Raw genomic sequence first — 23,328 nt, forward strand, 5'->3', positions numbered from 1 at the left:
TTCAACAGTTACGGATGTGAGACATTTTAACTATTTTTCAAATCAGGGTTGTCCATAATAGTCAAAGTACTCAGTGGTCATCGCCTTGAATAGATCGGTTATGACTAATTATTTCATAATAAAAAGCTCAAGAAACATTACAGTATTGTAACAAAAATTAAATTTAAGCCAGGGTTGGCCAAAATAAGAAATGTAGTGAAAACACCAAGTTCTAAAATATCAACTCACCTAATATACACCAAATTGTTTCATAATTTACAACACACACTCCAATGTGCCCGTTTTCAAAACTTCACTAACGTGTGGTATATTTCGAAGCAGGGGTGAACACAGAGGGCCACGTCACATTTGATGCACATGTACCGGGTTTCTCGCCTCTTTTTTTCGCCAGTTGTTGTGTTGGAGCAGACATGGCAGCATTTTATAGGAAATTTCTTCTTTGGAGTAGGCTGTACAGGGGATGGGAAATGTCTCTCTGTTAGTCTGAGTGGTTGGTCACCAGATGTAGGACGTCCTCTTTTACTGGTTTGTCTAGATACGTGGTACTTCTGGATGAGTTCCCTTATGAGCTGTAGCTGGAAATCTGCTAGTGATATGTTCTGTCCAGTTTTGACATTGAAGAGGGCATGAGAATTTAGTACAGTGATGTCCAGCTGATGGTAAAAGAACTTTCGGTACCATTTCATTGACTTCCGCACACACTCTATAGAACGGGTCATCATGTCTGACCGGTCAACAGGACCCATATACTTATTATAGTCAACAATGCAACTGGGTTTCTCTACAGGCAGTCTTGTCTGTCTGTCCTCCTTCCCTGTAGGTATCATTTTGTCTGTATGTCGCGTGGTCAGCATACAAACTTCCTTACGATCGAACCACCTGATGGCAATCATGTTATCTGTCGCTATTGATTCAGTTTGTCCTTTCTTCAATTTTGTAGTAAATTTCGGCATACCCTTCCTGTTTCTCCTGACGGTACCACATGTGTTGGTTTTGTTTTTGTGTAGGTGATCGTACAGTTGTGGACTTGGATACCAGTTATCTATCCACAATGTATGTCCTTTTGTGCAAGTACCTTTCAATTAGCGTCAAGATAACTGCACCTGATACCCCAAATTCACGTTCAGGAATTATTTCTGTAGTTGACCCAGTGTAAACAATAAAATCCAGCACGTAACCGGTCTCACAATCGCAGATAACAAATGTCTTTATTCCAAATCTGTGTCTCTTAGATGGGATAAACTGTATGAATGAAAGCCTGCCTTTGAAAAGCGTCAAACTTTCATCAATGCAAATGTTTTCAAACGGGGTGAACATTTCTCTGAACTTATTTCTGAGATGGTCAATTACAGGCTTTATTTTATATAACTGGTCACCTCCAGGCTGACTGTTGTTGTCATTGAAATGTAACAACCGCAATAATAAGAGATACCTGTCTCTAGACATGAAATCCGAGAACTGCGGGGTCATTATTAGAGGATCAGTTGACCAGTATTCAAGAATTGTAAGTTTCTTCATTCTTGCCATAAGCATTGTCACGGCGAAAAAGACGTACAGTTCTTCAGGCGTGGTTTCCCTCCATTTCTGTAGCCTTGAACTTGGAGACGGTGGCATTGTTTGCGTAACAAATACAAAGTACTTGTTTGTTTCAACTGCTATATGCTCCATAATTTCTCTTGAAAAGAAGCGTTGAAATACGTCTAAAACTGCTGGTTCATCATGAATCACACCGAATGATATACCCAATGAACTGTCATCAAAACTGTGTATTACAGGACTAAACATATTACCCGTGCGCCATTGAAATAAATCAGGTTCAGAACGAATTCTTTTCCTGGTTTGTGGAGGCTCTGCACTATCACTTTCATCACTGTCACTAGGACTGTAATCACTACCCAAATCACTGATATCTGAGTACTCATCTTCCGATTCAAGGGTATTCACAGCTTCTATAAGTTCGAACTCGGAAAGAACGCGCCGTCCGCTACTTGAAGCCATTTTTACAAACCCTGGATACAGGTGCTTTGCGGGACTGCCAACCTAGATTGCGCGCTGGGCTGAGTGCATTATTTCAGATATTTGACCGTAGATAGCGTTAAAATGCAGTCTCCGTTTTGACTGATGGCCCATTATGCTACTAAAAGATGTAGCTTACTGCCTCTCAAGTTTGAAAAACAAAGGAAACTCCAAAGGTATATATTTCCTGTTCAGAACTTTAGCTAAAGTTACCAACGAGATATCTCGGGCGCAGCAAGGACGTGGCGCATTACCACGCCCGAGATATCTCGGGCGTAGCAGTGTAAAGGTTAATAACCCTTATGATCGTTTTTACTTTTCAGATTATCAATATTCATTGTACTTTATGAAAAATTCTTGATGCTAATCGTTATACTATGTTACAGTCTAATTTTAATACTATACAACTACTTTTATCACAATTTTACCATTCTTTTAATATAACGACATTTTTAACCATTTAAATAAACTCAGGGCCCTGACCTTAGGCTTTGTTATTTATAGCTGATGTTCGCAAAGACGAACGAAACATGTCCTATTAACCAATGTACCTCATGAATATTTTATAAATAATTGAGTGCATTATCTTTGTATTGAATAGGTGGTTATAAAATAAAAAGTTTTTAACTTTAATACATTATCTTCAATACGGTCTAATTATGAGATTTATCACATGTAGTATAAACTTCGTCCGCCCCCTACGTCCAACTTTTGTGAACTTTTTACAATTCTCTATTGTACTGGGAGCGGAGGGACGCTAGTTTTTTCCCGATGCACTCGCGGGAACAATTATAGATAATTTCGAGTTCCTGGGAACTGTCGGCTTTCTTCGCTTTATCTCTGTATTCCTTTGATGAGACATTCCTACAAACAAGGCCTTTCTATTATATCATTAGGACCGGGCGAGTTGGCCGTGCGCGTAGAGGCGCGCGGCTGTGAGCTCGCATCCGGGAGATAGTAGGTTCGAATCCCACTATCGGCAGCCCTGAAAATGGTTTTCCGTGGTTTCCCATTTTCACACCAGGCAAATGCTGGGGCTGTACCTTAATTAAGGCCACGGCCGCTTCCTTCCAACTCCTAGGCCTTTCCCATCCCATCGTCGCCATAAGACCTATCTGTGTCGGTGCGACGTAAAGCCCCTAGCAAAAAAAAAAAAATATATATCATTAGGCTAATTAAGTCCAGAGTAAGCTCCTTGCTCCAACAATAATTTTTAGTTACAAGTACACATGTACACAATGTGGTTTTTCTTATATCGGACAGACTGGCCGCAGCTTTAACACGAGATATCTGGAACATTATAACGCTCAAAAACACAATAAATACTCAGCGATGAGCCAACATATGAGAGAAACGGGCCATCACTTTACATCCATAGAGAAAGATCTTACCATCATTAGAAGCATAGGTAAAGGGAAATTAATGAATGAACTGGAAAACCTACACATCTTTTTAGACCAAACCTATAATAAAAATGAAAATCTCAATGACGTCAATGAAATTAAAAATCCTTTGTACGAATTAACACCTAGATTAATTAATATCGTGAATTCAGATCAAAACAAAATCCCTCAATTATTTAAATCTCCACACTCAAATGCTTCATCCATCATGCCAAAAGTTAAACCCGCCCATATTGCTTCTAGAAACTCCCCTCCAGCAACAGCACACACGCCCATAGACCAGCCTACCCCCACTCTCCCTCCATGCCCCGCCCCTCCATTACCGCACCAGTACAACACCAGGAGTAGAAATGGTGATAAGACAGGCGCTGCCGGAACAGACAGATCCATCTAGTATTAACTGAACAAGTAAGTCATTTTACAGTTAAGAGGTGTTAATTTAATACATTTTATCACAACGCGTGCTCAAAAATTTTTAATTCAAAATTATTTTTCTACTTCATTACAAATATTCTTAAGATCCCTCCCAAAGACCAAGCAACACATCAACAGGAACAATTTTCACACAAGACTGTATCAAGTATCTAGGATGTTTCTTCCCAATTAAGCAGCAGCCTAAAACTATGAAACAGCTAAATATTGTACTCTTGTCAATTCCTTGACGTTACATGAGACCCAAAGTCAAGACGCTAACAGTTTCATTCACAACGTTTTTGACCAGTCTACCTACAACAATCGGCTTTTGAATCTCCACTTGTGCACGACAACACATTTAAATATTAGTTACGTCAAGAACATGAAAATGAAAATCGTGGCTCAAACAAGCTCCAGTTTTAATATCACCCCTTCTCAAGAAAAAAGAAGATCCGTTTCATTTTATTTTTAGTTTTGAACATTTTAAGTTAACCAGAATAGGACTGCCAAGTTAAAACACATTTAATTTAAATTTATATTTTCAATCTTGACCAACCTACAATCAGTTCAAATCTCCACTTATTGTCGACGACACATCCTGTCACCAGACACGATACGTCAAGAACTTAATATGATATAGGGGTCACATAAACCCCGATATGCAATCCTCTTCACCGAAAAGAAGATCCATTTTAGTTTTGGACATTTTCCATATTAGATAGATTAGGACCAAAAAAAAAAACTTTACTGTATTGACTTATGTTTGTATATATTGTATATAATGTATATGTTGTATATAGTGTATATATTGGTATGTTTATATTGGTTAAAAAGGTCCCAAACCTTGACCTAAAGGTTGTTTACAGGCTGAAGATGCCCAAAATAATGGGTGAAACATGTACCTGACCAAATAAGTCTACATAAAATCATGTAGATAATAACCACATTAAACGTGGAAAGTATTGAATAGGTGGTTTTTTATTAAATTATCCTTGATATCTATGCCTAATAATTTTTAGTACCGGTATAGTGCAGAGAGAATTACATATGTGCGCGTACTGTATTTGTAACTTATAACAAAGAGAATGAGTATTGCGGAGTGTTGTAACTATAATCCTACTTCACGGGAAGTACGTCGTTTAGGCTATATGTTGGAATGGAAACAGCACGGAAGTTGCCGAAGAAGTGCCGACACCTTACGAACAACGAATTGACGTTTTCCATTCGGAGCAGAAAACATGCCAACATGTTAAAAGTGTTAACCTCAACATTCTGAGTTAACATTGTACAAGCTATTGAAAATATTAAATGGATGAATGGTGACTAAAATAAGTATAAATAACAAGATTGGGCGCCACCTGCAAAAACAATTACAGGAATAATGAACTTTGTAGAGCAACGAGCAACTCCCTCTCCCAAGGCGACGGTCATCAGGCTGACGAGGCTCCAGACTTACTTTACAACCTTGCCTGTTGCTATTTACACCTGAAATTAACTTTAGGTAGCATGCCAGGTGTTTCCTCACTCCACTTATAAAAAATTTACCATTAGTTTCACTACATCAATTTACTCCCAAAAACAAAATAAAACAAAACATAAACCAACAATTATCATACGTGATGAGCCTAATATAAACATATATAAACCATATCTACAAACTATATACCGCAACTGTCCATAATTCTGAAGGCCAAGATTCAAATTGATTATTCTACGGATATGAAGACTGTCCCTTCGTAACCTTAAATAAATTAGCACAATGGCATCATCACCGTGGAATCTGACCACATGTCACAACTGTACCCAAAAAAAAAAACAGTACCTCACTATACTCTGTTACTAAGCCATACACATCCACAATGTATAATGTCTGCTGCGGGTTTAATAAATAACGACAAGCATGTCGTATTATTCAAAGAATGAGCAAGTAATGAGCACTTCAGCTACGTTTCCGTCAAGTCGTAATTAGTTCTGTGCACAACATATTATCTCCAAATTACACGTATAAAAGACTGCCCACAGTGTGCATTTCCTCGGCGAGGAATCCATAGTCTTACTCACAAAAGAACACCGTGTAGCATCTTCCACCAACCACTCACCGGGAACGTGAATTAACGAGTAATGCACTCGTCATGACTCGGTAATTGTGCACTAATGCACCCTTGAAGAACTCGTACAGCAAATACTTCGCAGTGGCAGTCGTCCAACAGCAACCTCAGTATCAGTGATCAGTAACCGCAAACTCGTGCACATTAAAAATAAACTCGTAGTACGCATGCACAATGTGTTTTGTCCTCACTCCATAACAAGCAAGCTGAGAAATTTGTTGCACGCGCACACATATATAGGCTCGCTCCATGTGGCGTAGCGTCTACTAAAATCCACAGGAAACAACACTACCACTGCCATATCTTCAAACCTCTCTTGGTCAATGCAACCTCGTTCGAAATCGGAGCTTTCAGATTGGTTACCAAGCTGCCGATCCGCTAAAGGCGAACTTGCACGCTTGTCCACATTGATGAATTTGCATCTTCAGCATCCACTTCCCGGTCTAAGCCCGAGTTTCTAAACCACATGTTGTAACACTTCCAACTGACTTCAACCATCTTTCCCAATATAGCCATTGTTTTCCGTGTTGCACAATCCCTGAGCAACCTACACTGCGATCCATGTGCAGACACTTCCACAAATTAAAGTTAAACATATACAAAATTCCCTACTACAAATTCTTCTTATAATATTATGTTTTTACATTATATATGAACAAAATTACATGATTTTCATGACTTCAATATTACGAATTATCTTACGAAAATTTCCTAACCTAAAACTTTGGGGATCGTACATTCGTACGGTTACAACATGCAAAGTAAATTGGAAGACACAATCACAATATACTTGTCAATTGTAACATGTTAAATTTAACATGTTGGTGTGAAATGTTAATCAGTGGAGACTGGCCTAAAGGTTATAAAATAAAAGTAGATCAATGCTCGAACAGATAAAACTTGAGAAAATGAAATGAAATGTCTAATCACCCTCTAGAAGAGTGTGCGTTGCTAATCGATTCAGTTTCTCCTAAGGAAGGAAAAATCCTACAAAGGGAATACACCACTCACTTCTGAATCAATATCGGCATTGTCATCGTCTGTTGAGGTTCACTCTCGCTTGACCGTAATGAGATAACGTCTTCAGCTTAATCATCTGTGATACTTTCCCTCTCCCAAGCTTGACTTATTTTGGATTGTCTCACATCCTTGCTCCAGTCTTCCGCACTTACACGGCCTACGGCTTCCCCAAGAAGTCTTTCAACTTCTGAAGCTGCGAAGAGTCAGTTATTTGCAACTACATATTCCTTCAGTTCTGTGGTGTTAAAATGGCAAATGTATGGTGGAAGGCGAACAACTTTATTGGCTTGCCTCCTAGCCGTTTTATCCACCATGTAAACTGGGTACTAGGGCTTGCATTGTTTCACAAGATGCAAGAGATCCCCTCTTCCTCATGTCATCGCGAACTTATATATTTCATTCCTTCAACCACTCAATCAAATTATTTCTAGCCGTCTTTGTTGGTGCTTTGTCAAGAATGACAGAGTGAACTGACAAAGATCGCGAAAAGAACTGAGCACGATACAACACACAGCTGATAACACGTGGTTATAGTGAACAACAGATTGACAACACTGATAACCGGAACTAGAGTCTAACACACTCTATCAGAGCGATTGGCTTCCTGTGATTGGCTGTTTATTAATTCATTTATTCTACGCCAAAAGGCAGCGCTCAAATGTCAAGTCGAAACTCGTAAGAACTGAACTACACAAGAAGTAACAAACAGGTTAATATATTATTGAAGTATTCATGACTATCAGTATTTTATTTATTTTAGTGTCAGTTATTTCATTTGCAGGCTAAATCAATAAATATTCAACATTTATAGAATTTGACTTTCAGACAGAACATTTTGCATAAAACCTGCTTCGTGAATTTTAATTTCACGATGACGCAAGTGTGATAAACTGATATAACTTGAAAACAATAGAGTCACCCATGGGTAAATAATGCCAGTATCGAGCTCGAATTATTCTTACAGCAGATCTAAAAAAGCTAGATACATACTTCCAAAAGTGGTGACTCCGTCCTAATCTCCAAAAGACTGTTGCATCTGTGTTTCATCTCAGAAATAAATTTGCCAACTACAAGCCTACAATAACATTCAGAAATCAATCCTTACAACACTGTCCCTTCCCAAAATATTTAGGTGTCACATTAGACAAATCCCTAACATATAAACATCATATTAACAACACAGCCGCCAAGATTAAAAGTCGGAATAATATTCTTCAAAAATTAGCCGGCACATCCTGGGGCGCAAACAACCAAGTGTTGAGATCTACTGCTCTTTGCTATTCAGTTGCCGAATACTGCGCTTCAACTTGGCTGAACAGTGCTCATACTGCGAAGATTGATGCTCAACTAAATCAAGCAATGTGAATTATAACTGGTTGTATTCGCTCTACAAACGTGGCCTGGCTGCCTACACTCAGTAATATTCCACCGCCTTGCTTAAGAAGGTCTGAAGCTCTTCTAAAACTGTGGAAGAAGACCAACCAGGACTCCAACCTCCCCGTTCACCAGGATATTACTCAACCTGCCCCTCCACGACTTAAGTCTAGATCTCCACCCTGGCGCACTGCACTTACACTGGAAGAATCTGGGTTCTCCATCACGAACGCCTGGTTACACCAATGGCAGCAGTCTTCTATTCCCAATCAACATCTTGTGACTCTACCTCATGCTCAACCTCCCGGATTCCATCTACCCAAACGTCAATGGAGGACTCTAAACAGGATAAGAGTCAATCAAGGAAGATGCGGCTATACTCTTTATAAATGGGGCTGGCAGAAGTCTTCTGGGTGTGATTGTGGAGCTACCTCACAGACCATCCACCATGTAATTGCCAAGTGTCCACAGAGAGCATTTCAAGGTCCTTTGGAGGACATACACAACGCAACTGAGGAGGCCTTGAAATGGATCAATGGACTTGATTTGGAACTATAGGCTTCTGCTTGTATATATTGTATACTTATTATATAAATAATCTATCTGTGCACATCATACGATAAATAAATAAATAATTATTATTTTATGACTTTGAGGTATGGCTATGAAGTGCTTAATCTACTTATTAGTATTATTATTTACGTAGTTGAATGATCACATTGTTTGTGAGATTATGTCATGAAATATGTGCTGTATTTAAACATTTTCATGAATTCAGTTAATGTAAGAACCTGTAGTTAATGGTATACAATTTATTAATACCTGTATTTATGATGTGTAATCCATTACAGTATTGTGTAACACGTAATATCCAGAGTGGCACTAGGTAGGCGAGAACTATGTTGAATATTCTTTACATTATATCTAGGCTTTAAGCACTCTAGAAAATACGAGAAAGTGTCTTTCTAGAAGCTTGTCCAGGCACATATATAAGGAGGTGGTCTTGATGGTGGAGACAAGTTACTGTTTAGTTGGAGTTGTCGACTTTGATGAAACCTCGTGTTGTGTTTGGGCAGACATGCTTGTGAACAGTCAGCAGTTGATTGTTTTAAGGTTGCAATCTCCATGTGGCATGTGCTTACTGATAGGCATTTGTTAAAATGGTGGTTTGTAAATGTTTCCGATGTGAGTGTTTTGTTTGTGACAGCAATTAGTTTGCTTATATGCATGTTTAATGTGTAATGTGTAGATAAATAGTTGCAAATAAATAAGTGTACCTACTAACAGCATTTTGTGTGCGTCTCTGTGGATACAGCAACTGGTGACCATGATGATGAGGACGTAAGAATTTATGAGTGAATACGAGCGTAGTGTGGAATAATCAAAATGCAAGTGCTGCTAGGAAATATGTGCGTGCAACAGCTCAAAGATGAGCTCACCAAGAGAGATCTCCCGACGGACGGGGGAAAAAAATTGCTGCAGGCACTGTTACGGGAAGATCTCGTTGAAAAAGGAGAAGATCCCGAAAAAGTTTTTCATCATAGTCGACAAAGATTCAGAGAGAGAAGTAAACATGACAAAAATGTGTTCTAAGTTAACGAGTATGATGCAGGCTCTCAGTGACAAAATCTCAGAGGTTGATTCATGAGTTAATTGCAACTGAACAGACAAAATTTCGAAAGTAAATGACAAAATTTCAGACGTCAATTATGGCCTAATAGGACAGATTGCAGATCAAATTTTGAAAGTAAAAGACAAAATCTCAGACGTCAATTCCACCCTAACAGAGCAGATTGCAGACCAAATTTCAAAAGTAAATGAAAAAATTTGAGACTAAATTTCTCAAGCTAATGCAGTTTTAATTGGACAAATAGCACAAGTGTACACGCAGGTTTACAACATGGAACAGGGCCTAGAATCGAAAATTTCAACTGTAGATGACAAAATTTCAATGCAAATTAGCGATATCACCAATCGATTAATGCAGCAGATACTGGACATCAGGTCAAAACTGGAACAGGTTGACCAGATCAGTAGTAGGGTAAGCCAGCTGGAAGGGGATATCTCGGACCTCAAGAAGGAGGTGAAAATCCACGTTTCTCACATAAAGCAACAGGTTGTGGGGAGAATTTTTACCGTCGAGGGAAATTTTGAAAGCCGTATCTCTGCAGTCTAATGAAATTTTGGGAGCCATATTTCTGCTGTTGAAGGAAGATTAGAAAACCGGATTTCGACCATCAAGGGAGGTGTGCAGGATATAAGAAAAAGCATCCTTCACGCAGATAGATTAACTCAAACAGGACGAATCACCACACCTCTAACCCCCTCAAACTTAACCGGCAATACAGCACACCTAGACTTGAAGGTGATTATAGAGAGCCTTCCAGAATTCCACAGGTGACTGGAAGAGAACCTGACTAGCTTTATCAAGGGATTAGTGAGTCCGTTAGGTAGGACTAATCTACCAGACGACATCTTCGTGCAACTCACCACACCGCTCTTAAACAGGGAAGCCGCTACTTGGTGGAATAACTTGAAGGGTTTAAATTTAAACTGAATGGACTTCAAGAGGAATTACAAAGGGGTGAAGAGCTCTATGAAAATGAAGCTACTGACTGAGGCACAACGCAATGGCATGAGAGCTAGCGCCTTCGTCCTACAGAAGTACCAACTCTTCAAACGTCTGCACCCGGATGGAAGCGAAAAAGAGATCTTACCAGACATCACAGAGCTACTCCCTGATAAGATGCGGCCCCTAGTGAAAGTATCACAACCAAGATCCTTTGATCTATGCCAAATCATCGCCCAGCTGGAGGAGGAACGCAAGAGCAAAGCTACGGAAGAGACCAGCGCAGTTAGGAAGTGCTACCAGGGTGGAAGAGCGAGACACCTGAAGAACAAGTGCCCAGCCTTGACGTCTGAAAACTAGGTCCGGTCCATTCTGGATTCAGGGAAGATTGGACCGGGAACAGGAATGCACCTCAAGACATGACAGACAAGCAACCCTGGTCAAGTAGGAGAGGGATTGGTCACATTGTGAATAAAACAAGCCAACGCTGCCCAGCTATCATCTTAGGGATGCACAACGAGAATTTTTCAGCCATACTCGACAGCCAAGCAAGCCATTCATTTGTCAACGGGACTGTTGCCAAATTACTACCGCCTATGAAGTCTCGCCATCTTGGAAGGGTAGTGGGAGCAGCGGACGGGGTAACCTATTCCATCCAAAGGCAGGCTAACGTAACCGCTAAATCCATGAACATGCCTAGTGTAATTGATGTTTCTGTGATTCAGAACCTGATACCTGACATCATATTAGGTCATGACTTTCTGGTGGAATACAAGGTGATCCTAGACTATGCAGCTCGTGAAGTCTTTTTTGGAAAAGACAGAAGTCTGAGGGTCGCCTGGCACGATGGAAATCTCCGAACTCGCAAGAATATGTAAGTTGACGTAGACCTGGGAGATATCCCGTTAACACATCTTCGACCCAGTGAAGAAGAAGAAGAGCTGAGGCGTGCCTTAAAGGACTTTCCAGAAGTCATGCCAATAAAATAGGACAGACTACCACTGTAACGCACACCATTGAATGCAGCACTTCCTTGCCCATCAAGCAACGTCCATATCCAATTCACCCGGATAAGTTCAACTTCGTCATCCACAAGATTCAAGAGATGGAAGGGCCATGTCTCATCGAACCCTCTACATCCTGTTGGGCTTCACCTGTCCTACAGAAGAAGAAGAAGAAGAAGAATGTGGAGTATCGACTCTGTGTGGACTTCCGCAGGTTGAACGAGAAGACCGTCGGTGATGCCTACCTAATGCCTGACCTGAAAGACTCGCTGAAACAAGTATGTGGGTCTAGAGTTTTCAGCGCGCTGGATCTCAACTCCAGATACTGGCAGGTGGAGGTCAAGGAAAGTTCTAGACCACTGACCGCCTTCATGACATCGAGAGGTTTGTACCAGTGTACAGTAATGCCTTTTGGATTGAAGAATGCTCCTGCCACCTTAACCCTAGTACTGCTGCAGGATTTTACCTCAAATACTGAGGGTAAAGTTACTACAATACATACGTTTTTTAAAAAAATATTTGTAGCCACAAATAAGTCGTCATATACATGTTTTGTACACCATTTTAAAGCTTAGAAGTAACACTAAATGGTGATGCAGGAGACAAAAAGATTAAATAAATAAAAATGGGTAATACTGTGAAAAATGTATTAAAAAGTTTAACCAATTACAAAATGTTTAAAAATCCTGGCCTAGAATTGGCTGAAGTAATTGGTTGATGTGAATGAAAATATTATTTATGTCATTTGTGCACTATAAGCTTATGATGGAGATCCATAACATTAATTTTAAGCCATTAGTTCCCTTATGAAAAAATAAAATATTTACCTCGATATTTTTCAGAAATACCAGCATGGTGGACTAAAGTCTTCACACCCTCCTCTTTTTGGTGTTGTGATCCGAGTCCTTGTAACAGTTCACACATACACAAACATCCCATCCAAAGCAGCCATAGTTGGACCTTTTTCACTTTTTTATTTCCAGGAGAATTGCATACAACACACCTCCGTTGACAATTATTTGGAAGTTTCTCTATAGTGTGGGAGGTGCTGCCAGAAGCTGGCATGTTTTGAACTTCTTCAGCACCACAGAGAGATTCCACAATATTCACAATAAATTCATACCTTGATATAAGTTTATCTTCATCTGTATTCTGTGTATATAGAATATAGGCATTGAGGATGGTCATGTCAACAATATGAAAAAAAGTTTGTACCTATTCCTATGGCTAGCTCGTTCAGCTGACACATGATCAATTACACATCAATGCCCCTCATCCCCTTCGTATATTCTGTCACTACAACTGGCATAACAATTTCCCTCCCCTTCGAAGATCTACGTTTCACCTTGTGGTTGATAGCTGGGCATGCAGTAGAGAGAACTGATAACAATTTTTTCTGAGATTTTTTCTCTCTCCAGCAAAGGGCCACTTCTTTTGTATACAGTTTGTTCAGGCTCTAATTTTAGAGTTTATTCCTGGAGGAAGATTTTTTTTTCTATTGCTGCGAACAGTACTGGTAAAAAGAGTGTTTTTTTCCCAAAGAGCTAACGCCAGGTCAACAGAATTATACCAGTTGTCTACAACAATATGGTACCCCTTCCCAAATATATTTCCAATACTGTTCAGTAAACTGAAAACTACATCATACCGCAATCCTTTACCACTTGGTGCAGAACCTCCAGACTTTACAGGCGAATAAACACTGAACTGCATTGTATATGAGGAAACTGGTTCACACACCTTGAAAAGTTTAATTCCCCACTGGTGGTGATGCTTGTTTGGCAGATATTGAATCAGATGAGTTCTGTTTTTTGTACCAACTAATGTCTCATCAATACTGAGTGTTTTCCCTGGAACATAGTGATTTTTAAAACAAGAATTAAAGTGGTCAATGGCTGGCCTAACCTTGAAGAGGGGATCATAGTCCAGGTCACCTGGCTTCTTGCTGCATGTGTTGTCCATGATAGTAAGAAGGTATCCTTTGCCATCACTTTTCTAAAGAAGGGTGTGTCTTGACTAGGGTGCTGAGTTGACCAATAACTTGACAAGTTCTTTTTCTTCACAAGACCCATATTTATGACCAGGCCAATAAAATGTTTTAAATCTGCCATCCCATCTGGCATAACTATTAGTCTCTTGCACTAATAATATCCAGAACCCAAGGTCAAAAAACATGAAGAACTACAAGATTGGGGCTGCATTACGGGGAGGCATATTTCTGGGTCCTGGGTGGTGAACAGTAAATTATTCACTTTCTGGAGTTTCCACATCACACCAATTCACACTCACGCCTTCAATACTTACATTACCAGCGCCTGAAAACCTGTTGTAGAACCTGGAAGCTCATCAACATACACGTCACTGGATTTTGGGGCACCCTGTGAAGATCTACCCGCTGCACTCACAATTTCATTTTCAATTTCGTCATCTGATGAACTCTCCACATTATCCTCCACACAATAATCATCATCACTATCCGTATCATCGTAAATAAGTCTTTCAATTTCATTATCGTCAACATAAACCGATAACTTCAAGTGTAAAGATAAAATATTGTCTGCCTTCCAAACAAATTATATTTGCGACTCACAAATAGTTTCAAAAGAAAGATAAACCTTCCAACTAACAGGTAAACATACTACTCCTGACATCTCTTGAAATTTTTACGAACTACGACGATTTCCCCGACCGTCTGTCAGACGATTGCAGTTGAGAAACAGTCACACCGTCTGTCAGACAGACGGTCCGCAGTTCTTGGGTTAATGTGATGGTTGGATAAGGTATTATCAGGATATGTTGGAGATTTTTGCCAAGTGTACCTCAACGACAATTTAATCCACGGCAAGAATTTTGAAGAACACTTTGTACATCTGAGGAAAGTACTGGAAGGACTGAAGATTCATGGACTGGCTTGCCAACTGGAGAAGTACCACTTTGCCCAGTCCTGCGTAGAATATCTTGGCCATATCCTAACATCTGAAGGCTTAGAAAGGCAACCGAAGAAGAATCGAGCTATCGAAGAAGCTGGTCGCCCGCGGACCTAGCGACAAGTAATTCAGTTCCTTGGCTTGTATGGATGGTATAGCAGCTTCGTGCCACACTTTGAAGAGAAGGAAATACCACTCACCGATCTACTCCGTAACAACCACCCGTTCCGATGGACCAACAAGGAAGAGGTAGCATTCCAAGACATTAAGGCTGTGATACGCAATGCCCCTGGTGTAGCCCATCCCGACCTTCTATGGAGGATGTGCCTGTAGACAGACGCCAGCAACTCCAGCTTAGGAGCAGTGTTATGCCAGGAGAGGAGTGATGGCAGAAGGGACATCGAGTATGCCATTAGAAAGCTATCTCCCATGGAACAACGCTACTGCACTGCCGAGAATAAAGCCTTAGTCGTGGTGTGGGCCATGGGCAAATTCAGAGGCTACTTGGAAGGAAGTTCCGTCTCTGCACCGATAATGCCACTCTCAAATGGTTGAACTCCGTCTCTGACTCAAAATCTAAATTGATGCGATGGGCTCTGTTAATCGCAGAATTTGATGTTGATGTGTGTCACATCCCAGGACCTACGAATTGTGTGTAAAAATGGGAAAAAGCAAACATCATGGTGGAATGATGAGGCGAGAGCAGCTTGTAAATGTAAAAAGAAGGCTTATCAGAAATGGTTCCAAACAAGGGCTGATGCAGACACGAAATTGTTTATAGATGAAAGACACAGAGCGAAACAAATAGTTGTTGAATCCAAAAAGAAATCTTGGGAAGATTTTGGTAATAATAGCAGGGAAACCTTTCTGGACAGTAATAAAGAAAGGAAGGAAGGGAAAAAGGAAATGAACAGTGTTTTGGGTAATTCAGGTGAACTTATAATAGATCCCCAGGGAATCACTGGACAGATGGAGGGAATATTTTGAAAATCTTCTCAACGTAAAAGAAAATCTTCATGGTGGTGTCGCGAACAACCGAGCTCGTGGGGAGGAGGAAAATTATGTTGGTGAAATTATGCTTGAGGAAGTGGAAAGGATGGTAAATAAACTCCATTGTCATAAAGTAGCAGGAATAGATTAAATTAGACCTGAAATGGTGAGGTATAGTGGGAAGGCAGGGATGAAATGGCTTCATAGAATATTAAGATTAGCATGGAGTATTGGTAAGGTACCTTCAGATTGGAAGGGAACAGGAAGGATTGCAACAACTATTGAGGTATCTCGTTGATTAGTGTACCAGACAAAGTATTCACTGGCATCTTGGAAGGGAGGGTGCAATCAGTGGTTGAGAGAAAGTTGGATGAAAACCAGTGTGGTTTCAGACCACAGAGGGGCTGTCACGATCAATTTTTCAGTATTCGTCAGGTAATTGATAAATGCTGCGAGAGGAATAGACAGCTGTGGTTGATCTGTAGATCTAGAGAAAGCCTATGATAGGGTACCGAGGGAAAAGATGTTCGCCATACGGGGGGACTATGGAATTAAAGATAGATTATTAAAATCAGTCAAAGGCATTTATGTTGACAATTGGGCTTCAGTGAGAATTGATGGTAGAATGAGTTCTTTATTCAGGGTACTTACAAGGGGTTAGACAAGGCTGTAATCTTTCACCTTTGTTGTTCGTAGTTTACATGGATCATCTGCTGAAAGTTATAAAGTGGCAGGGGGGGATTCAGTTAGGTGGAAATGTAGTAAGCAGTCTGGCCTATGCTGATGACTTGGTCTTAATGGCAGATTGTCCTGAAAGCCTGCAGTCTAATATCTTGGAACTTGAAAATAGGTGCAATGAGTATGGTATGAAAATTAGCCTCTCGAAGACTAAATTGATGTCAGTTGGTAAGAAATTCAACAGAATTGAATGTCATTTGGTGATACAAAGCTGGAATAGGTAGATAATTTCAAGTATTTAGATTGTGTGTTCTCCTAGTTGGTAATATAGTGAGATTGAATCAATTTGTAGTAAAGCTAATGCAGTGAGCTTGCAGTTATGATCAACAGTATTCTGTAAGAAGGAAGTCAGCTCCCGGACGAAACTATCTTTACGTCAGTCTGTTTTCAGACCAACTTTGCTTTACGGGAGCGAAAGCTGGGTGGGCTCAGGATATCTTCTTCTTAACTTAGAAGTAGCAGACATGAAAGTAGCGAGAATGATTGCTGGTGCAGACAGGGAGGAACAATGGCAGGAGGGTACTTGGAATAGGAAATGAACTCGATGGATGAAGCTGTACGCATAAACCGACCGGTGGTGGGGTCATGTGAGGCGAATGGAGGAGGATAGATTACCTAAGAGAATAATGGACTCGGTCATGGTTGGTATGGGAGGTAGAGGGAGACCAAGACGAAAATGGTTAGACTCAGTTTCTAACGATTTAAAGTGAAGGGGCCACAGCACTAGTTGCAAATAGAGGATTTTGGCGACGTTTAGTAAATTCACAGAAGCCTGCAGACTGAACGCTGAAAGGCATAACTGTCTATAATGATGTATGTGTGTACGTTATTTGTTGAAGCGTAGCAGCATGCATCGGGTATCTACTAGTATGTCTTATTATCTTGACATGATAATATATTATTGGTTATTTTTCAATCCTTCTTTAATTTAACTCCCTTATCCTGCTGAATGTACAATTTTTCCAAAGTATTTGATTTCTGATCTTCCCTCCTGATAGTTTTTGGTCTCCTGGAAAGTTTGCCTTTTGCATATAGCAGAAATTGCATTTACACCGATGATTTGCTTGCGTATATTATTACAGCATGGTTTCTCGTATGTCCGACAAGTAATAGCAAATTTCAAGAATAGAGCGGAATTATTTACAACAAGCAAACACCGGAAAGGCAGATATATATAACATTAAATTAAGTGAGGATGAGAGAGAGTGTGTATATTTCCTGGATTCCTCATTGCGCTTAAACTGATTTAATGTTGAATATCTTGATTGATCATTTACTTCGTTAAGACAACCTCCATTATTGATACTTACATTGAGGTTAGTTTGTTTGTGGATGTCTCGTGATTTCAGTATGTAACTAGTCAAGTTGGCAGCACTGATGAGCCATTTAAAAAAAGGGAGAATAGGGAAGCACCAGGATGGCACTAATTTCTTCTGAGTTTGAGCAATTTATGGGCAGTAGCCAGTATATCGACCTTGAGACACGAAGGGAATATTACCAGTGTGAGGAGAAATTTGACAAAGATGGAAGATTTTTGCAGTCATAAGATGATCCTTGAACTGTGGACTTATAAATCCAATAACTCCTTGCAGTTCTGTTGGCTTATCTCTTAACGTTTTCTTTACCACAGAGTGAATTTCACAATCCAATCATTACTGACGTTCTTACCTGTTGATGTTGTCACACCTTATGTAAATTTTGAATTATCTGTTGGGACTGGCTCTTTGGAAATTGAATCAGATTCACCTTCACCAATATCACTTGAAGATGAATTATTTTCACTTCGCACATTTTTATTGTGAACAACCTCATCTGCGCCACTCCAGACCTCTCTCATATTTGTTTACAAATAACACGCGGTGAGCTGTGTTTTATTTTTCTTATTCCAGGCACGAGTTACCATTTATGATTTTTTTAAATGAACTTCAGGTGCTTCCTGAAATCTGTTGGTTAGATTAGAAACTTATAGAACAAACCTCACTGGCTCAGTAACCTTAAATATGCATATGTAGGTAGCCTGTGCACGCAGACAGAAGTGTCCATAGAAGTATGTTTACACCTTTCACTCGTTGGACGGAACATTCCATCAGAGTATGGCATGAAGTTCAAATTCTAAACCATCAAACAGGAAAATAAAGGGCATGGGAGAAAAGTACCACAAAAACAATTAACCAACAAGTATTTTACCAAAATAAGAGAAATGTAGTTAAATGGAGAAAGTCTTGGAAATAACATCACTGAAGATTGCAGTTTAAGTAAAAGTGATGGAGTACACCACCAGCTAACTTGGCTACAAGTGGAGTCTGAGGTGAAGAACGTGAGAAATAGTGAAGTCCCCATGGTTTGATGACCTCGCTGCTGACATGGTAAAGGTGGCTGCATCACAAGGCATACAGTGGTTGTATGGAATACTCTTTGTCATCTGGAAAGAGAACAGGATTCCAGAGGGAAACAGGAAGAAATGTGGAAATTATAGGTTCATCACTCCACTTTCTTTATATAATTGAAAGAAGAATCACACATGTAGAAAAACTGTTATTGGAGGAGAAGGAGAACATGGCTTCAAGAAGAGCAAAAACACTACAGACCTCATATTTGCTGTCGGAATGCTAACAGAGAAGAACTCTGAATATGGAAAGTGATGGTTTTTATGGCCATCAAGAAGGCCTACAACATTGCACCTAAGGCGATAATCCGAGAATGCCGAAAAGGTGCAGGTGTGCCAAACTTCCTGATTGATAAAAGTTGCGCTATCAAAAATGCTTAGCTGTATCCAGGTAGGGGATGGAAGATCAGTTTGGTTTGAAACCATAGCAGGTTTCCAGCGAGGAAGTGCCTTATCGCCACTCCTGTTCATCGTCATGTATCAGATCTCATAATCCATTTAAAGAACATTATAAAGAGCCTAACACACTAATATTTGCATATTATGTTCTGATCTGGGGAGAAAATGAAGCAAAATCACAGGAGAAACTAAATCTTTGGAATGGCAGATTTAAAGAATATAGACTAAAAATCAGTAAAACAAAACTGTTGAAATGACTATCAACAGGAAAAACACAATTTCAAATGTTTTTCTGGAGGGAACTCTGTTACAGTCTGTTTCTAACTTCTAGTATCTTACAAATATCATTTACCGGGCGAGTTGGCCGTGCGCGTAGAGGCGCGCGGCTGTGAGCTTGCATCCGGGAGATAGTAGGTTCAAATCCCACTATCGGCAGCCCTGAAAATGGTTTTCCGTGGTTTCCCATTTTCACACCAGGCAAATGCTGGGGCTGTACCTTAAGGCCACGGCTGCTTCCTTCCAACTCCTAGGACTTTCCTATCCCATTGTCGCCATAAGACCTATCTGTGTCGGCGCGACGTAAAGCCCCATGCAAAAAAAAAATATATCATTTAAAATGATAACACAATAAACCAAGAAATACTTAGTAGAACTCAAAGTTTCTCAATTTTATTTTCAGGTGAGAAATTACTGTGAAAAATTAAAATCTACAGCTTGTTTCCAGTCAGTCGACCAGGTCAGGAATGGAGTGAATGAAGCCCCCATGTAGGGGCGAGAATAGGAAATGTGCCGAAGCCTGTCGCACTCCTCTGGGGCAATGATAAATGACTGGCAAAGGAAGTGAAATGTTAATGGAGAGTGTGGCTGGAATAAAAAAGATGACAGGAAAAAGCGGAGTACCATGAGAAAACCTTTCCTGCCTCCACTTTGTCGAGCACAAATCTCACAAGTAGTGACCGGGATTTGAACCACGGTATCCAGCTGTGAGAGGCCAGCGTCCTACCGTCTGAGCCATAGAGGCCGCTGTGAGATTATAAAATATCCCAGAAAGTAAAATTGACTATGTTTCATGTCTACTTCATTCCAGTTCTCACCTGTTAACTCAAAACATGTACCCTAGGCTAATAGTAAAATCCAGTCAACAGAAATGAAATTCATCAGAACAGTGAACCAAAAGACCAGTAAGACTAGATTAGAAATGAAGCAAACAGGAAGGAGGCTAGCATTAAATACCTGTTACCAAGCTTTTACAAAGACTCAGGCTACAATGGTTTATACAAGTTATGAGGATGGTTAGAACGAGAACACAAGTAATTACTTTGACAGAGAAATGAAAGGGGGCAGGCCAGTAGGGAGGCCAAGTAATTGATGGATAGAGACAGTGAAATTAGAGGTTAGCAAAAGGAATTTTAACTGGGAGGATATAGAGGAATAGAAATTATAGTTTGACAGGTAGAAGTGGTGAGCACTTCCACACCACACGCAGGAAACGAAAGCTGGATAATTAAGACTATGATGATGATGAAATTTTGCCAAAAAATATAAATATCTGATCATAACAAGAGTAAGGCACAGCCTACAGTATATTAAGTGGGAATATTCAGTTTTGAAACATTACCACTTCGTTGCATGCCTGGTGCCCATGATCATTAAAGCATTGGAAGTCTAAATGGTCTTACGTTGTGGTTAAACGGTTCGAGTTCCGTTGGTCAAAAAAATTTCACCATCAGAATGTGTGCCGGCGGGGTAGGGGAGGTGGTGGTGTACAATTTCTAATCACTAGATTGTGTGCCAAAAGCCGGTATTAAATTCCAAACCTCTCCGCATTGCTCATATGAAGCAAGGGCATATGACGCTGTTGATGGTGATTCGTCCGTCGGATAGGGACGTTAAGCCTTGAGCAGATCCCTTGGTGGTATTCGACGGGAGTAGACTATGTGCAGACACCGCGTTTCACCCTCTCCCTTCCTACTATCATATATCACATCATTCATTTCATCTCATTTACTCCTTTGATGAGGTTAACGGGCATCCAGTCATAAAAACCCGCCACGACAGATTCATCTCACCTCATACCCGACCCCGTAGAAAGAAGAAAAAAGGGACGAGGGTTGGACAAACAAACACTGATCAATGAGATAACTCGAACTCGATAGTTGTTGCAATCCATCCTGTTCCCTTTCTTAGAGATAGGTGAAATTACTGCTTTTGTCCAATCAGAAGGTGTCTTATTAACACTCCAGGCTAATTTTATCACTCTTGTGAAGCCATTTCATCCCTGCCTTCCTACTATGTTTCACCATTTTATCTCTTCGTGTTACTTTATGAAAATGGAGTTTATTTACCATACTTTTCACTTCCTCAAGCGTAATTTCACCAAACATCATTGCCTTCTTCCCCATGAGCTTGATTGTTCGAGACGTCGACAGGAAGATTTCCTTTTGCATTTAGGATATTTTCAGAATATATTCCTTCCACCTATCCAATGATTCCCTGAGATCTATAATGAGTTCACCTGAATTACCCAAAACACTATCTAGCCCTTCCAGGTTATTACCAAAATCTTCCCACGATTTCTGTTTGGACTTAAATTCTATTTGTTTCACTCTGTATCTTTCATCTACTTACAATTGCCTGTAGTTCTTGTTTTGATCCATTTCTGGAAACACCTTTTTTCGTTTACAAGCTGCACTCACTTCATCATTCCACCAAGATGTTTGCTTTTTCCCTTTTTTTACACACAGTTGTTCCTAGACATTCCCTTGCTGTTTCTACTACAGCATTCCTGTTTGCCACCCATTCTCTTTCTATATCCTGAACCTGCTTACTGTCCACTGCTTCGAATTTTCACTAATCATATCCATTTAGTCCTGTATAATTTCCTCGTCCTGGAGATTTTCTACCCTTATTCGTCTGCAGGCAGAGTTTACTTTCTCTATCCTAGGCTTATAGATACAGAGTTCACTGCAGATCATATCGTGGTCTGTATCATTGAAAAATCTCTGGAAAGCCTGCTCATTCCTAAAAGATTGCCTGAATCCTAAGTCGTCTATTATGGATCTGGTTTCCCTGCTCTCCCGTGTGTAATAATGAATAGCCTTGTGCTTGGAGAATGTATTTGTAACTGCTAAACCCATGCTAGCACAGAAGTCAGCAAATGCTTCCCATTCGTATTAGCTTCCATAGCTTCCCCACATTTACCAGTCACCCTTTCGTATCCTTCATTTCTATTTCCAACTCTTGCATTGAAATCGCCCATTAGCACTATCCTATCCTTGCTGATGACTGGACTACGATGTTACTCAATGCTTCATAAGACTTATCGCATTCATCCTCATCTGCACTCTCACATGGTGAATACACTGAGACAATTCTCGTCCTAATTCCTCAAACTGCCAAATTTACCCACATCATTCGCCCATTTACATACCTAAATGAAACTATGTTGCGTATAATATTATTCCTGATGAACAACCCTACCCCACACTCTGTCCCTCCCATTTTACACCCATCAAGTACACTTCATAATCTCATGTGTCTTCCTTGTTTTCTCCCCTTACCCGAATATTATTTACGCATAGCACATCCAGCATCTTCTTTGCGTACTCAGCCAGTTTTACTTTATTTATTTATTTATTTATTTATTTATTTATTTATTTATTTCTATCTTTCTTCCATAAGCCCAATTAATATTGATTACCGAGCTCGATAGCTGCAGTCGCTTAAATGCAGCCAGTATCCAGTATTCGCGAGATAGTAGGTTCGAACCCCACTGTCGGCAGCCCTGAAAATGATTTTCCGTGGTTTCCCATTTTCACACCAGGCAAATGCTGGGGCTGTACCTTAATTAAGGCCAGGGCCGCTTCCTTCCCATTACTAGCCCTTTCCTGTCCCGTCGTCACCATAAGACCTATCTGTGTCGGTGCGACGTAAAGCAACTAGCAAAAAAAAAAATTAATATTGATTGCTCCCCATTGAAT

At 40.1% G+C, this 23,328-nt stretch overlaps 1 protein-coding gene across 1 annotated transcript in view; it reads left to right on the forward strand.

The window, feature by feature from the left end:
- Positions 1 to 23,328, forward strand: part of LOC136866805 (kinesin-like protein KIF20A) — a 430,278-nt gene that overhangs the window by 405,215 nt on the left and 1,735 nt on the right. The window lies entirely within an intron of this gene.

Source organism: Anabrus simplex, chromosome 3, assembly GCF_040414725.1.
Source record: "Anabrus simplex isolate iqAnaSimp1 chromosome 3, ASM4041472v1, whole genome shotgun sequence".
Lineage (NCBI taxonomy): Eukaryota > Metazoa > Arthropoda > Insecta > Orthoptera > Tettigoniidae > Anabrus > Anabrus simplex.